Source organism: Palaemon carinicauda, chromosome 8, assembly GCF_036898095.1.
Source record: "Palaemon carinicauda isolate YSFRI2023 chromosome 8, ASM3689809v2, whole genome shotgun sequence".
NCBI classification, from domain to species: domain Eukaryota; kingdom Metazoa; phylum Arthropoda; class Malacostraca; order Decapoda; family Palaemonidae; genus Palaemon; species Palaemon carinicauda.
Window position 1 is genome coordinate 102,181,368 of NC_090732.1, and position 18,456 is coordinate 102,199,823.

Below are 18,456 nucleotides of genomic sequence, written 5' to 3' on the forward strand. Positions count from 1 at the left end.
TGCCCCCTTTCAAGAGATGGCCTTCAATGCACAGAAAGCTTTATCAACTGCTATTGCTCTCACATTTCCCGTTCCAACTGCACCCCTCCTATTCTCCAGCAATGCCAGTGACGTTTCTTTATGGGCATTACTCGAACAAATGAACAATGGAGTGCCGTGCCCATTGGTAAACTTCAGTAGAAAATTTTCCAAGGTGGATTCTAGTTACTTTACTATAGCGGTGTATTTGGCTATCCGTCAAATACCTCAGTTTTTAGAAGACACATTATTCGTCATTCACATAGACCACATACCCTTTGTGCATTCCTTCCACTCATCAACGGCAAAATCTCTCTGCCATTTCTGAATACAACTATGCCATTCAACATATTCTTAGCAAACTGAATCCCGCCAATTATGTAATTTCCAGAACAACGCTGCCCACTGTATCTGGGAATAAATTACAAGGTCCTGGTGGAAGGCTAACGAAAGGACTCCAAGTACCAACCCTCCTGGGGAGTTTTTCAGCCCACCATCTCCCCCAATAATCTCCAGTGCCTACTTCACGTTGTGGGGAAATTTACCCCATGCTCTCAGCAAAGTACCACATACTGAAATACCTACGCACCACAACACACGCCTCCATATGAGCGGTGCTTTCAAGTGATCCGTTATGTTTCCATATATGGGCCCATTCCTTGCCATCATCATACTCCGAAAAATTTCCTCCTTAACATTCATAGAAAAGAGGATTGAATCATCACTGACTGCCTAAAACTTATGTATCTCCCACACGACAAACCTCCAATATCATGGCTCTCTAGGGCAGGTCGCCCTCTTTCCCAGGCATGTCTGCTTCAGGAGGGGAAGCCATGTAATGCACGTGTAACAATTAAGGTACATACAAATTAAGAAGAATGCTCTCTCCGATTTTTCCATGCAATGGACATAGTAATCCCCATCTAATTCCGGTCAATTTTAATGACACTAATATCAACTACATTTTCATTACCGTTAATATATAGTCAATTTTTATGCCAATACTAACATTATTGACAAAAGCAATTGAATATACACGTCCAATTGTAACCCTTCTATAACCCTATGGGGACATATAAATACCTGTGTTGTTTGCTAAATAAAGTTAGTTATTCAGGAGCTCATCATTGATTCATTGTTCCTTCAGCCACGCCACACATTCTCCACGAGTAGGATTTTCTTCTTGAATACACGTAGGTAATCAAGTTTAACTTGTGTATGGACGTGCCAGTTTCAATTCATACAGCATAATCCTGTTAGCCACAACTTGCAGCCCATTACTGAAATTGGGTAATGGAAAGAACTCAAAACAAGGGAAAGTAACACTGATTACCTTTCAATCTTGAAAGTCTAAATTTCTGATTAACGCCAATTTTAGCAGATTGATTTGATAAACATATGGCAAAGACGTATAAAATACAACCAAACAGCAAAATATAACTTAACAATCAAAGATGAATATCAGTAAAATGGTGCTTGTCCATTATTTTCGTAGATATTCTAGATATTAAAAGGACGGAAGGATTATATTAGGCTTTCTGGAAATAAATAAATGTATAGAATATAAATAACAAATTATCATTTCACGAAGTCAGAAAAATAGAAGAAAATTTTATTATCAGAAACCTCCAACCAAACCCACTCGTACTCCAGCACACCACACACACAAAAGAGGCTCGTAAAAACCCTGTCAGAATCCATCTCGCAGGGAGGGGTAAAAAAAACGATCATTCATATAGGTTCAACGAATATTTTATCTCCAGACATAAAGAAAATCATGAAGACGGATATGCGCCAGTAAAAGTGTAACTTTTTTCCTCAAGTTTTGGGAAGTTGTACAGATTGCGTTGTTTCTCAGTCGCCTTGTTGTCTAATACTCTCCTTGTGATTGTTTGCAAGGGGTCGTAGCATCTGAGGAACCCTGGGGTTTCTCTTGCCCTCTCTCTGTTTTCATTTCAAGGAAGGACTGCATAAGGATGAGAGGCAGAATATAGAATGTAATGAGACACTTTTGGAAGTTGTTAAAAGTCTCAAAATTTTATTTGGACCCTTCGGTCTTCATTTACCTCATTGCCTAATCATCAATACTCCTACTTACAAGTATGATGTCTGCATAATGTCGCTCTTGACCCTCTTTTATTCATGAGTTTTCTTCTCAGTGAATTTTCTTAATTTCATGTCCATTTCTGCCTATTATTATAATTTTTTTATTGGTTAGGATCCGATTTACGGGATTTAGGCCATTAGCCAGACACTGGTACTGAGTAGGCCTTTCACGCTATTTGAATATTTTTTCCCAATTTAAAATTTAATTCTGTATGATATAGTACGTTTTCTTCACTCAATCAGTAATATACCGTTAAATGGTTTAAATATAATTTCCAAAATTTCTTAAAATTTAGTATCTTATTCACAAAACTTTTTGCTTTTACTTATGTAACTTTTAGAATCTCCGCACATGCTTTGCATCTCTTCGCCAGAGTCTATGTCGACAGATTGACTAAAAGGTTAAAGTGACCACACGTCCCCAGGCTTCGACTTCACCGCCAAATTCTGTTGACACAAAGGGAGAAGATACTAATATTAGTGATGCCATTCGTGTAAGCAGGCTGCGTCTTGTTTGAAAGAAGTGCCACCCAAGCTGTTGGAGTGAAGCATGCAGAAAGAAACACATCTCTGCAAATTATAAGCTCCCCCGAGGCTTACATCCAACAATACATCACTTCCTTTACATTTGCTTGCTTGCACATTAATGCTTCAGTTACATCCAGTCACGCTTCATTCCGGTGATGAGCCTAGTTGCGAATTCTCAGCAAGAATAAACATTTCCCAAAACTCTACCACAAGACATCATTTGTATGTTTGAAGCAAGTGTTTACAAACGACGGAATAAACAATGGTACAACCTCCCCAAGAAGCTTAGCACTGGAGGAGAGAGAGAGAGAGAGAGAGAGAGAGAGAGAGAGAGAGAGAGAGAGAGAGAGAGAGAGAGAGAGACTGGATGGGAAAAGAGGGACAGACTCCGCTAATGGAAGCCATCCTTCTTCGAAAAACTTCTCTAGTAAAAAAATTGACTTACATGTTTTTTCCCTCTTGATTCGAATTTTATTCTCACGTGATGTATGCAACCGAGAGAGAGAGAGAGAGAGAGAGAGAGAGAGAGAGAGAGAGAGAGAGAGAGAGATAGAGAGAGAGAGAGTCTTTTAGAATGAATAAACATTATACAATTCATTTTTCCGATGTTTTATGACTTCCTTTACCAGTAAATATTCCCATTTGAATTAATATGGAAATTATTTTATTCCTCATACCTACGACTCAATATTTCTTTGACTTCCACCATAAAAGGAAAGTAAACGTACAAGATGAGACTGACCACTCACTACATTTATTTACGTCGATGTAAGAATGATTTTCAATATTTTCAAAAGCCTAAACAAAACAGTTTGGTTTACTTGAGAGGTAGAATAGATGTAACAAGAAATTTCCTTTCAAAGAAGGTCCATTTATATAAGAATTCAAAGGCTATTATTACCACGTGTCAAACTGCACTAAGAGCTTATCCGGCAATACCCGATCTAATTCCTCTAGTTTTCTAACTCCAAGAGAAATAGAATAGTTTTCCCTAATGCAGGTTAACAAAGATTTGGCACAAAAACTTCAAAATTAAAAACCACTTCCAAGTATACACTACTTAACACAATAAATATATTGTGAAAACAAAATAAATGTTCTTGTAATAGGCTAGAGAGCAATCGAAGTAAGAAAGTTAAAATACCGGTGAATTGGTACTTGAAATCAAATATTACCGTTGTTCTCGTTATGTAGGTGGTGGCTTATGGAAACTAGAATGGCGAAATCGGGATTTTAAGTTGTTGTGGTTATCACATATATTCTTAAAATTAATTTAGATTTTGAATGCCGATTGGTTTAGTGTATAGGTGGACGATGGCATCTGCTGTCCGTAAGGGTACTTTATGCCTATGATAATATATCATTTCTACACATTTCTATAATAAAATCTCTCTCTCTCTCTCTCTCTCTCTCTCTCTCTCTCTCTCTCTCTCTCTCTCTCTCTTTCGACCCGTGAACTTGTTGTTAATCTCAACAAAAACAATACTCTGCTTTCTTCTCGTGCATCCAATCTTCAATTGCCACTATTCGCGACAAAGGATTTGAGTAATACATGTCTTTAGCAGTCCACTTAGCTGTGTAGCTGTTAATGACATGCCATTCAGCTCTTCATCCATCATGATACTGGATTTGGAATATTGTAGATGCTTCTGCATGACAGATTCAATATTTCTGCAGATTTTAAAGTTCCCCCAAAAAAAGAGTTAAGTATACACTACAAAGGATGATAAATGAGAATCCTATCCAGCTCCAGATTTTGGGCGAATTTACTTCTACTAAAAGTAATGATTATTTATCCATATTTACTTCAGTGCGTACAATAACTCTTCATGCAATTTGTAACAAACATACAAATTCCAATTAAAAACGAGAATACTTCATCCATTTCTATTCACAAGTGACTTTATTACAACGAACCATCAGAAATAATAGGGTATATTAATGTGCCATCTCTGAATAAACAATACTCAATAAAGGGTGTCTTCGTCTTTTAATCAAATTTCATACCATATTAAAATAATCATGTATTTCTAAGTTGGACTCTGTTGCAGAATCATTCTCTCCTGGCTGTATTACCCGTGATCTCGTCCTATGTCTCGGTACTCTCGGCTTTTATTCCTAAGTTTTCTTCTTCTTCTTTCTTTTTTTTTTGGGGGGGGGGGAGTCAACCAAATTTGGATCATTACGAATGTTTCTTAAGGGAATCAGGACTCTTGAAGAGCATGCATTGCTATTTAGATGCAAGAATTATATTTAAATTTTCAAAAATTGTTTACCAAATTTCCTAAACGTCTACAGTAATCAAGTTTTACCGCCTCTAAAGATATATAAAAAAACAATCGTAATCATTAAAAAATATATATTCTATTCACAGCCTTATGGTTCCTATTTGCCATATTAACTTTCTATACAGAATTATATACTTTAAATAGAGGTGGGATTTGTAATTTTTGTATCCATAAAATTCGGAATATTATAGCTGTTGTTAAACACAACACAATTGAAAGTTCCGTCTATATTGATCTCTCTCTCTCTCTCTCTCTCTCTCTCTCTCTCTCTCTCTCTCTCTCTCTCTCTCTCTCTCTCTCTCTCTCGTCCTATTACAGTATATCAAGATTTGCAAGAGATTTCCTGTGGAAAGCTTTATGCGAGAACAACATTCAATATTCCTTCATAGTCATTTCATGAGTCTGGGTACATTTCTCCACCTGCATAAGCAAGTGTGGAAGAATGAGTGTATATAGAAGTCATTTGAATGTTTTGGTTTTTCAGTACTTGTTTTTTTTTCATTCTACTATATTGGAAAATATCTCTCCTTCAAATTATGGCACCAATAGATTTAGTATTTCGAACGCTTACCTGACGTGGTAATTTAACCGATTGTATATGGAAACAAACAAACAAAAACAAACTTTGCAAACACTATGGTATTGATATTTAATAGAAAACATGAAGATTGGGTAATTGATAACAAAATAGACGCTGATGGAAGAATGGAAGAGCTCGACAATCTTTTATTAGATATATACATTCCAGATTTTATTACAATGAATAAAAGAAACAGATTAACCAAGGAATATATGGTAACTACGAAAAGGTTATGGAAGCAAAGAAGAATGAGTGGCCAGGGAAAAGTTACTTGATGCCGTAAAATGGTTTTATTTCGTAAAGAGAAAAGGAGAAGATAGTTCAATGAAAGTAATATTCTGTATATTACGAACCTCGACCATAATTCACGAGCAACAGCAATCACGTAATGATTTACACCACTGACGTGATAAAACTGTGATTTCAAATTACACAGTATGCGAAATTTTAAGATTTGAAGATGAATAAAAGCCATTGGTTGGTTTAGCATTTCCTTTAGGCTAATATCAAAATTAAGTTGTCGGAAAAATAGAGAATATGAAGAGACAAAAAAATGACGATTCTAAACCACAAATTATAAAGCAAATTTGTCGATAATAAATCTTTACATTCACATGTGAATTTTTTAAAGGATTTAGCCTACATAAGATATGAAGAATGTTTATATTTCTGAAAAAGTAAAAGATATATGTATATTGAATAAGAAGTAAATACAATTTTATATTTATGTCTGAAATACTCAGGAAAAAAATAAGACTTAAAGAGAGAAAAAGACTAAAAACTGGCTGAAAACCAAGGATTTGAATGTCTTTCTTCATCTCAATTCCGACTCATAACCCGAGAGAAATAACAGCTGACGTCCAGACAGCGCATTTTACGATGTTATTCAGTCTGGCGATGATAGTTTCAAGTGACACATTCCCCTGGCACTTCTGGCACTTTCCCCAACATCATTTTTACTGCACTGTCTGTCCATTCCTTTGGTTAGAGAAAAAACTATGTGGGGTAAACACAGTTGTTATTGTTTGATACTCAGGTCGTAGGGTGAAATTTAGTCGTTCCTTCTCATATTCCTTTTTTTCCGAGGGTGGGAATTATTACATTTTTCACATATATCCTCCAATACTTTTATAATCTTTTTTTACCAATTGCGTAATTCAGGATATAGATATTCTCATCAGCGGTGCAAATATAAAATCTTGCTTTGCCAATGCACTCATCAAAAGTATATTAGATATTTTTTATTGCAGATTGTCAGTTAACTCCAAACCAACAATCTATTACAGCTTTATGATTGTTTGTACTGTTATGTAATATTTTGAGATACTCAACTAACCTCATTAAGCTACGAGACGTGGTTTGGGTGGAATATGAATTAAGCTTGGACTTCATGGAATCTGCCTTGAGAGGATTTTCCATTATGTGCTGAATTTATTATTCTCGTTCCGAGTATCAAAGCTAAGGGTGAATGGGGAAACTAAGGAAGTTTTTTTTTATCATTTAAATAATTTGAAAATCTATTAGACATAAGTTCCGCGTATATAAAAACGCTCTTTTATACAACATAATCAATATCTTTTATCAGGATCACTCGGATATTATTGTTTTGATAGATATCACATTCTTTTTCTAGCATTGTCTTTGCTCAGCACATTGTTCTGAAAACTTAATTGGAACAAATGCTATCGGTGTGAGAAAAAATATTCTACAAAGTACGTCTTATTTGTCTCTGATTAAATGGCAGATTAAAGGACTTTAATCGTAGCAAAATAAAATTCTTGTTGTCATTAACAACTGCAACTGCTCCACTACCATAAAAATCTCCATAAAAAAAAATAATAATAATAATTAAGGAAGTAGGTCCTGAAATTGTTGATTATGTAAATTAGTATGGTAGATCGTAAAAGAGTTTCAGTCTTCGGAGTAAATCTTGGAGTCCAAAACTTAGCTACCCCTGAGGAAAGGCCTTTCTTGGACCAATTTAAAAAAAAAAAATGCAATGTACTCTCTGTAAGCTCTAGTGCGTACGTTTGAGTAGTGGGCGGTATTCATAAAGAAAAGGATATGCTTATACTTGCAAAATATAAAGGAAATCCTTCTACTTGTATTCATAAACATTTCAAGCAAAAGCTTCTACTTCTAGAGCAAAAGCATATCCTTATAATCACATGAAAGTAAATGGTTATACATAAAGAAGACCCTTTACTTCATATAAAGAGCATATGCTTCGAAAAAGCAGAGTCTGGTCAGTAGCAGACTGCAGTTCGAAGAGAAAGGTTGTTCTGTCCGATTCTCACACGATGGCAGATTTGGTGGATGTGAGGCATGTTAAACAATACATGCCCCGTTTACCCACACTTGATTGTGATTTCAAGATGATATTCCGTTTTGAAGAACAAAATGTACAGTGGCTTGCGGACAGATATCTTGTCCACACCTGGAATCTCGATGAAATATCAAGGTTAAGCCATAACTTAGTGATATGCATTTTACATTTGTTTTTGCATGTGTAAACAGTTGGGAGAATACGAAGGCTGCTGTATTTAGGGATGTATGTATGTACAAACAGTATATATGTATGTATGTATGTATGTATATGTATATATATATATATATATATATATATATATATATATATATATATATATATATATATATGTGTGTGTGTGTGTGTGTGTGTGTGTGCAATACATGCAAATATACTGTATTCATATAATATGTAAATATAGTTATATATATATATATATATATATATATATGTGTGTGTGTGTGTGTGTGTGTATGTATATATATATAAATATATATATATATATATATATATATATATATATATATATATATATATTATATGTATATGTATGTATATATATATATATATATATATATATATATATATGTATATGTATGTATATATTATTTATGTGTATATGCATGTATATATATATGTCTGTGTATATATATATGTATATATATAGATCGTATAAATATACATATATACACAGAATATTCATATACTGCAAAAGCTTATATACATGCATGTATATATATATATATATATATATATATATATATATATATATATATATATATATATATATCGATTCGTACCAGAAATAGATTGTTCTAAATCCCAAACCTGAAATAATTTAGCTGAAATCAACTATTTCAATTCGGTTTGCTTTAAACCTCAATTACCCTTCGCACCCCGTCCGGGTATCTTAAAGTTTCCTTCAAACTGCTAAGTTGAGCGTTTAGCGTCTTCAAATCTTTTCAACTCAAATCCATAAATCAAATCATGTAGTTTATTATTATTATTATTATTATTATTATTATTATTATTATTATTATTATTATTATTTTTATTTCATTATCATTATTATTATTGTTGTTGTTGTTGTTGTTGTTATAAAACAAGAATGGAATTTTCAGAAAAAATAGCCATAGACTTAGCATGGAATTCTGAATCCCTCCTGAACGGAATCTCAGAACAGTTTCGGAAGAAAACTTTCCCGAATTTCCAAAAGTCTTCAAAGGACATAGCCGTATACTTAACATGGATTTCTGAATGACTCCAGAACTGCAATTTCCAGGAGCAGTCCTGAACAACTCCCCAAGCTTCAAATGACTTCTGAAGACCTGATCTTCATTTTTTCAAACGTAGCCTGCAACACCTCACATGATCTGTATGTAGCTGGCGAAATCTAACCAAGGAATTGCGCGTCAATAGGAGTAAGAAGAAATGAGTTGATGACTGGGAGAAGGATTTCACGTAACTCACAGAGATCGCGTTCTGGCGGAATAGGAAACTGCCGGTAAGAATTATGTGTTACGTCTTCGGAACACCATCAACTACAGATGGTTTTGGTTGCTGCCGAAGTTGCCGATCGTTCGTTTTATATCGCCCGACCTATAGAAAAACACGGGATCTTCCGTTGGCAGCTGAGCTTTGTAAATCATAATGTATGCGCCTTGAAGGCTCCTTTGATTGTGCTTTTGTGACGAAGTCTTATTAAAGGAGACACTTGGAAAAAGTACGAGGCTTTGTATCGGTGCAAAAACGGATTGCGGGGAATGAGGATGGAGGCAGAATGGTTCAACTGAACGGTGAGTGACGTGTAGTTCTTCAACAGGATTGTCCCAAAATTCGCCATTGAAGTAAGGACATATCCAGACAACATTGGTAGATATATCATGTTGCTCGTCATTTACTTTGGCATGATGGTGTATGCGGAGAAATCGATAGTATTCATCTCTTTACTCATTGCCCAGATAGCTAAAGAATAAATGCCTTCGATTTCCCCGAGGAATCTGACGAAGTGAGGACTCGCAGCACTGAAATCACTTTTGAAATCTAGAAGGGCACTGACGAACTAAGGAAAAGAGACAAAGAAATCTCGAAAGAAACAGATAATCTAATGAAAGAAGATCTTGAAAACTAGAAGACAGGAGAGAACAGCGAAGAGGAGCCTCTAATGCCAGAGGTAAGACACCTAAAAATAGAGAGCCTCTAATGCTAGAAGTAAGGCACCTCAAAATATAGATCGAAGACCCTCTAATGCTAAAAGTATGGAATCTAGAAATATATGTCAAAGAACTTCTAATGCTAGAAGTGTGGGAGCTAAAGAGAGAGGTCTAAGAACTTCTAATGTTAGAGGTGTGGGAGCTATAAAGAGAGGTCGAAGAACTTCTAATGCTTCAGGTAAGGGAGCTGAAAAGAGGTCAAAGAACTTCTAATGCTAGAGGTGTGGGAGCTAAAAAGAAGTCAAAGAATTTCTAATGCTAGAGGTGTGGGAGCTAAAAAGAGGTCAAAGAACTTCTAATGCAAGGGGTGGGGGAGCTAAAAAGAGGTCAAAGAACTCCTAATGCAAGGGGTGTGGGAGCTAAAAAGAGGTCAAAGAACTTCTAATGCAAGGAGTGTGGGAGCTAAAAAGAGGTCAAAGAACTTCTATTGCAAGGGGTGTGGGAACTAAAAAGAAGTCAAAGAACTTCTAATGCAAGGGGTGGGGGAACTAAAAAGAGGTCAAAGATATTCTAATGCAAGGGGTGTGGGAGCTAAAAAGAGGTCAAAGAACTTCTAATGCAAGGGGTGGGGGAACTAAAAAGAGGTCAAAGAACTTCTAATGCAAGGGGTGTGGGAGCTAAAAAGAGGTCAAAGAACTTCTAATGCAAGGAGTGTGGGAGCTAAAAAGAGGTCAAAGAACTTCTAATGCAAGGGGTGTGGGAGCTAAAAAGAGATCAAAGAACTTCTAATGCAAGGGGTGTGGGAGCTAAAAAGAGGTCAAAGAACTTCTGATGCGTGGGGTGGGGAAGCTAAAAAGAGGTCAAAGAACTTCTAATGCAAAGGGTGTGGGAGCTAAAAAGAGGTCAAAGAACTTCTAATGCAAGGAATGTGGGAGCTAAAAAGAGGTCAAAGTAACTTCTAATGCAATGGGTGTGGGAGCTAAAAAGAGGTCAAAGAACTTCTAATGCAAGGAGTGTGGGAGCTAAAAAGAGGTCAAAGAACTTCTAATGCAAGGGGTGTGGGAGCTAAAAAGAGGTCAAAGAACTTCTAATGCAAGGGGTGGGGAAGCTAAAAAGAGGTCAAAGAACTTCTAATGCAAGGGGTGTGGGAGCTAAAAAGAGGTCAAAGAACTTCTAATGCAATGGGTGGGGAAACTAAAAAGACGTCAAAAAAATTCTAATGCAATGGGTGTGGGAACTAAAAATAGGTCAAAGAACTTCTAATGCAAAGGGTGTGGGAGCTAAAAAGAGGTCAAAGAACTTTTAATGCAATGGGTGGGAAAGCTAAAAAGAGGTCAAAGAATTTCTAATGCAAGGGGTGTGGGAGCTAAAAAGAGGTCAAAGAACTTCTAATGCAAAGGGTGTGGGAGCTAAAAAGAGGTCAAAGAACTACTAATGCAAGGGGTGTGGGAGCTAAAAAGAGGTCAAAGAACTTCTAATGCAAGGGGTGTGGAAGCTAAAAAGAGGTCAAAGAACTTCTAATGCAAGGGGTGTGGGAGCTAAAAAGAGGTCAAAGAACTTCTAATGCAAAGGGTGTGGGAGCTAAAAAGAGGTCAAAGAACTACTAATGCAAGGGGTGTGGGAGCTAAAAAGAGGTCAAAGAACTTCTAATGCAAAGGGTGTGGGAGCTAAAAAGAGGTCAAAGAACTACTAATGCAAGGGGTGTGGGAGCTAAAAAGAGGTCAAAGAACTTCTAATGCAAGGGGTGTGGAAGCTAAAAAGAGGTCAAAGAACTTCTAATGCAAGGGGTGTGGGAACTAAAAAGAGGTCAAAGAACTACTAATGCACGGGGTGTGGGAGCTAAAAAGAGGTCAAAGAACTTTTAATGCAAGGGGTGTGGAAGCTAAAAAGAGGTCAAAGAACTTCTAATGCAAGGGGTGTGGGAGCTAAAAAGAGGTAAAAGAACTTCTAATGCAAGGGGTGGGGGAACTAAAAAGAGGTCAAAGAACTACTAATGCAAGGGGTGTGGGAGCTAAAAAGAGGTCAAAGAACTTCTAATGCAAGGGGTGTGGAAGCTAAAAAGAGGTCAAAGAACTTCTAATGCAAGGGGTGTGGGAGCTAAAAAGAGGTCAAAGAACTTCTAATGCAAAGGGTGTGGGAGCTAAAAAGAGGTCAAAGAACTACTAATGCAAGGGGTGTGGGAGCTAAAAAGAGGTCAAAGAACTTCTAATGCAAGGGGTGTGGGAGCTAAAAAGAGATAAAAAAAAACTTCTAATGCAAGGGGCGGGGAAGCTAAAAAGAGGTCAAAGAACTTCTAATGCAAAGGGTGTGGGAGCTAAAAAGAGGTCAAAGAACTTCTAATGCAAGGGGTGGGGAAGCTAAAAAGAGGTCAAAGAACTTCTAATGCAATGGGCGGGGAAGCTAAAAAGAGGTCAAAGAATTTCTAATGCAAGGGGTGTGGAAGCTAAAAAGAGGTCAAAGAACTTCTAATGCAAGGGGTGTGGGAGCTAAAAAGAGGTCAAAGAACTTCTAATGCAAAGGGTGTGGGAGCTAAAAAGAGGTCAAAGAACTACTAATGCAAGGGGTGTGGGAGCTAAAGAGAGGTCAAAGAACTTTTAATGCAAGGGGTGTGGGAGCTAAAAAGAGATAAAAAAAACTTCTAATGCAAGGGGTGTGGGAGCTAAAAAGAGGTCAAAGAACTTCTAATGCAAAGGGTGTGGGAGCTAAAAAGAGGTCAAAGAATTTCTAATGCAAGGGGTGGGGAAGCTAAAAAGAGGTCAAAGAACTTCTAATGCAAGGGGCGGGGAAGCTAAAAAGAGGTCAAAGAACTTCTAATGCAAGGGGTGTGGGAGCTAAAAAGAGGTCAAAGAACTTCTAATGCAAGGGGTGTGGGAGCTAAAATGAGGTCAAAGAACTTCTAATGCAAAGGGTGTGGGAGCTAAAAAGAGGTCAAAGAACTTCTAATGCAAGGGGTGTGGGAGCTAAAATGAGGTCAAAGAACTTCTAATGCAAGGGGTGGGGGAGCTAAAAAGAGGTCAAAGAACTTCTAATGCAAGGGGTGGGGGAGCTAAAAAGAGGTCAAAGAACTTCTAATGCAAGGGGTGGGGGAGCTAAAAAGAGGTCAAAGAACTTCTAATGCAAGGGGTGGGGGAGCTAAAAAGAGGTCAAAGAACTTCTAATGCAAGGGGTGTGGGAGCTAAAATGAGGTCAAAGAACTTCTAATGCAAAGGGTGTGGGAGCTAAAATGAGGTCAAAGAACTTCTAATGCAAGGGGTGTGGGAGCTAAAATGAGGTCAAAGAACTTCTAATGCAAGGGGTGGGGGAGCTAAAAAGAGGTCAAAGAACTTCTAATGCAAGGGGTGGGGGAGCTAAAAAGAGGTCAAAGAACTTCTAATGCAAGGGGTGGGGGAGCTAAAAAGAGGTCAAAGAACTTCTAATGCAAGGGGTGGGGGATAGATGTCGCCAGCCAGGCTTTGGGGGAGGCGCGGCGACGTCTGTGTTCTTTCTGATGCGTAAACTTAATTAAATACAAGTAAAAACAGGGCATTAAATACGTATTATAAATACTAAACTCTTTCTTATCTTGACAGCACAAATGAAATCTTACAAGTTCCAAGATGTAACTAAGCGCTCCCAAAACACTAGTCAACCTTTCACTTCTGCTTGGAGGATAACCGATTAGATATTGTGATTTTTATGGTAGAAATAGTTCCATTTCAGATCTTGGAAAATGTATCTGAATTCGACATCCTTCCGTATATAAGAGTAGAAATAAACTCGTCTATCTCTTCATAGCTTATTGTGGACTAAAGCGTCATCGCTCAAAACTTATTGGCATTAGGTCAAATTTGATCACGGTAGGTAAAACCTGTCATTTGTCTCCTAAACTTAGTAAGGTTAAGTAGTCATGGCATCATTAAATCTCTCTCTCTCTCTCTCTCTCTCTCTCTCTCTCTCTCTCTCTCTCTCTCTCTCTCTCTCTCTCTCTCTATATATATATATATATATATATATATATATATATATATATATATATATATATATATATATATATATATATATATATATATATATATATATATGTGTGTGTGTGTGTGTGTGTGTGTGTACTGTATAATCTGTATGTATATGAATATATTTATACATGTACATTATGCATATACATATATATATATATATATATATGTGTGTGTGTGTGTGTGTGTGTGTGTGTGTGTGTGTGCATATATATAAGGAGAGAGAGAGAGAGAGAGAGAGAGAGAGATGACCATGCATCATTCACCACTTTGGAAGAAGTAACTTCAGAAGAGTACAGCCTTCTAGTTTCTCAAGAATCTTTGGAGGAAGGCCTCTATCCTTTCTATCCTTTTGCGCACAGGTGAGTGAGGGAAGAGCTGTGTTTCGGTGGAATCTACGCTATTAGACCTGAGCAAGGTTTGAGCTTGGTGTTAGATTTTTGTTTTACAAGTTCAGATAGCAAATCATGATAGTGAATCGTCTGAAATGGTTCAACTTAGAGTTCTTTTGGGTCTATGACTTAACGAGATTTAGTAGTAATGGTGACCAGTTTCGAGGTGGTAGCAGAGTTATACATAAAAAATAAAGACAAAATATTAGATTGTACAGATGGATTACCTAGATATAATTCTATTAGAAAATTTATAGAATATAAAACTTACAAATTAATCAGTTAGTCCATGTAAAGTGATATCAAGCAGTAGTTTCACTTGATTACATTGTCCCTTGATTTACATCTCAATCCACACCCGCCTTTCCTTAATAGAAAGAAATAAAAAAAAAGTACTGTTTTCAGTTAAAGAAATACAAAAATAAACTTATGTGCTGCTATATGCAGAGCACGGGTCTAAATTATACTGTTGGATTCTAGCAAATGATTTAGTAAGACTTCATTTCATAACGACAAATTGAGTTGAAGTTTAGGCTATTGGGTAGTTACACAGAGTGACTGTACAAATTATACAAAGTTCGTAGCACTTCGTTTCATTAAAGCAATTAAAACAAATTTGCTCAGACAGTTATCAACACTTCAGTTCCTAAGAAGAGTTCAGCCGCAATGAAAGTTATATTATCTGAGAGATCAGACATGTCAGAGAGAGCAGAAATATCAGATCTTGATGAAAACTTAACATTTATTAGTCCTACGAAGGACAGTCGTAGTTAATCTTCCAAACTGATATGTCCTATAACCAAAGCCAACCTTTGTATAACCAACCTCGGGTACGCATTAAGCTAATCGTCACATGGTACATCACCAAACCTAAAATCTTTGAAAAACAAAATATATATATATATATATATATATATATATATATATATATATATATATATATATATATATATATATATATATATATATATATATATACTAACATAATTTCCTATGATGTTACTAAAATTATTACTATTCATTGAATAAAAATACTTTCTTTAAAATCCTCATTTCGAGAGATTAGATCTAACACCTGGGACTACGCATTGAAAATCGTCTGCGAAAACCATTGTGCTACCTAACCCATAGGGACACACGTGTACATACACATACACACACACGTATATATACATATATGTATATATATATATATATATATATATATATATATATATATATATATATATATATATATATATATATATATATATAAAAGAATATCTACATAAAAATCTGTCACGGACACACACGCAGACACACACACACACACACACACACACACATATATATATATATATATATATATATATATATATATATATATATATATATATATATATATATATATATATATATATATATATATATATATATATATATATATATATATATATATATATATATATATATATATATATATATATATATATATATATATATATATATATATATATATATATATATATATATATATATATATATATATATATATATATATATATATATATATATATATATATATATATATATATATATATATATATATATATATGAGATAAGAAAAAATTATTTTTAAAACCTCAGATAATTACAAAGGATACTAATTCTTGAAAAAATATATTTTTATAAAGGAAAAGGGGAAAGAATCTGCCTTTTCTTGATAACGAAATGAAACGATGGTTTGAAATTACTTGAGGTGACAAGGCAATAAGAATATCCGGAGCTATAAAAAGACAGATGAGCAAAATAGGTGAATACATAGACAAGTTTCCAGTTCCCGGATGCCGAGTGCTCTGGGATGGCCAGGAAGCGTTCCAAGTGATTTGCGAGCAATTACCAAAGTTACGGGTTCCTTAAACACATTTACAGGGACGCCTCTCTCATTTGAATGGAGGCATTACCGGTGATAGGGTGAGCACATGCGCTCTCTCTCTCTCTCTCTCTCTCTCTCTCTCTCTCTCTCTCTCTCTCTCTCTCTCTCTGCGTGTATATACACACACACACACACACACACACACACACACACACATATATATATATATATATATATATATATATATATATATATATATATATATATATATATATATATATATATATGTGTGTGTGTGTGTGTGTGTGTGTGTATATATATATATATATATATATATATATATATATATATATATATATATGTGTGTGTGTGTGTGTGTGTGCGTGTGTGTGTGTGTGTGTGTGCGTGTGCTTGTGCGCGCGTGTTAGTGGCAAATTTTATAATTCCAATACTTTGTATAAAGCCTAGTTACTATTTAGGATACCCGCCATTTTTAGGCAAAGTATGAAATAATTTTCATATGTTCTAACATTACACACTCTACCAAAGCAATTTCTACCATTCTTAGGAATTCTACAGAATGCGTCAGTGTATTTAGGTTAAGTGTATAATGCTGCATCTGAAATGAAAGAAATTAATTCCATTTTATTTATTACAATAATCTGAGCTTGAAAGACATTTTGAAAATACTGTATATATATATATATATATATATATATATATATATATATATATATATATATATATATATACATATATATATATATATATATATATATATATATATATATATATATATATATATATATACGGTCTATTAAATTTCTTAATTTCTTATCACTTACATGGAGATATGGAGATCTTCCCAGACAGTTCCATCGTGTTCGTAATATTAGGTGTGCAGTTAATCTCAGGCCTTCTCCATCATGAGGTTCAATACTACACAGTTTTCTAGAAGTTATATTCCAGCTGTGACCAAGTTGTGGAATGATCGTCTTAATTGGGTATTTGAGCTCATATTTACAGTAAATGTTTTTGTGTTGAACAGGCTGACATAAGTCTTTTTATAGTTCATATATGAAATATATGTTTTGATGTTATTGTTTTTAAAATGTTCTATCTTAATTGTTCAGTATTTCTCCTATCGTTGATTTATTTCCCTATTTTCTTTCCTCAATGGGCTCTTTTTCCTGTTGGAGCCCTTGGGCTTATAATATCTTGCTTTTCCAACTAGAGCTGTGCTTAGCTAGTAATAATACATTATATATATATATATATATATATATATATATATATATATATATATATATATATATATATATATATATATGTGTGTGTGTGTGTGTGTGTGTGTGTGTGTGTGTGTGGGTGTGTGTGTTTACACACATCCATATTTTTGTGTCCGAAAAAGATATCCTTATCTGTCTATCTAACAAACCCAATTTAATAGTTAACCGACAAGAATTACATTTCCCAACCAGAAGAACTTTTTGTAGCGCTGGAATTTTTCACTTTTGATTAAAGTTTAACTATTTCATTGGCACTTTTTACGAAATGAAATGTCACCTTTTTTCTTAACTTTCTAAGCTGAATACAGTAATTTCTGCATACTTTACTTTTGGATATATTTTGTTAAAAGAAAAAGTAATTTTGATATTTTTGTTTGAATAGCTCGTGGAAAGTTTTTTCTATTTTTCCTCTATCTTTCTGTTTGTCTTTTATGTGTAAATTATTTTTCGTAGAGGATGTGAGTTTTCTTTATCTTTAGATCCTTTTTGTCTTTTTTCAAGAAAGCTATTGTATACTCGAGGAGTTTCTTTCTCGCAAGAATACTCTTGTCTTGCACATTCAGTATTTTGTGTTACTAATACATACATACATATACCAAGGCACTTCCCCCAATTTTGGGGGGTAGCCTAATAATAATGAAATAAAAATGGTTGCATTAATCAAAGCAACATTACTTAAAACTTTATAATTACTTAAATCATTATGCCTCTCTTTTTTGGATATTACTAGCAATTTTCTGTGGTTTTCTTCATTTTTCTAAGCATCAGATTAAACTTTTATTATCTTTGACAGATAATAAATCCTTTTTAATAAAACTAGCAAACGTTTGGAATAAAATTTGTATCCACTGGACAACATTCTACTTTTTCAAAGTCAAAACTCATATAGTTCGCAATGGGGGAAAAATGAACTGAACTGAAATAGAAGAACATATTTTGTTTTG